This window comes from Penaeus monodon, chromosome 23, assembly GCF_015228065.2.
Source record: "Penaeus monodon isolate SGIC_2016 chromosome 23, NSTDA_Pmon_1, whole genome shotgun sequence".
NCBI lineage: Eukaryota > Metazoa > Arthropoda > Malacostraca > Decapoda > Penaeidae > Penaeus > Penaeus monodon.
Window position 1 is genome coordinate 7,735,608 of NC_051408.1, and position 467 is coordinate 7,736,074.

Below are 467 nucleotides of genomic sequence, written 5' to 3' on the forward strand. Positions count from 1 at the left end.
TTATTTTATAAGTGTACTGTTCGTTTTTTCTTTTTCTTTTTATCTAGTCTCATAATGGGAATATATTTTCCCACATGAAAATTACGAGATTTTCCCGCTAAGTCTAAGACCCGAATACTTTACACAAAGGATCCCTCCATGAAAAAAAAAGATCGAGCCATCACCAAATTATACATAAACGTACGCATAAACAACCCTGACATCTAAGACAAGAATCTAAGAATTTCTCTTCATTAAAAAAAAGCGAAAAAGAAAAAAAAGAATCCACAGTACACGGCATTGTTCCCGACAGAAAAGGCATCTTGGTGTTATGAAGAGAGCGTCTCACTCGAGCAACTACGACAATCTACAAATGTAAATTATTGTGTATATTTCCTCAGTGGATGATATTGTTGTTGTGCTCGAGGCCGCTCGTTGGCTGCAGTTGCTTTCAGGGAATTGGTTGTGGGACGCGATTTGGGTTTATG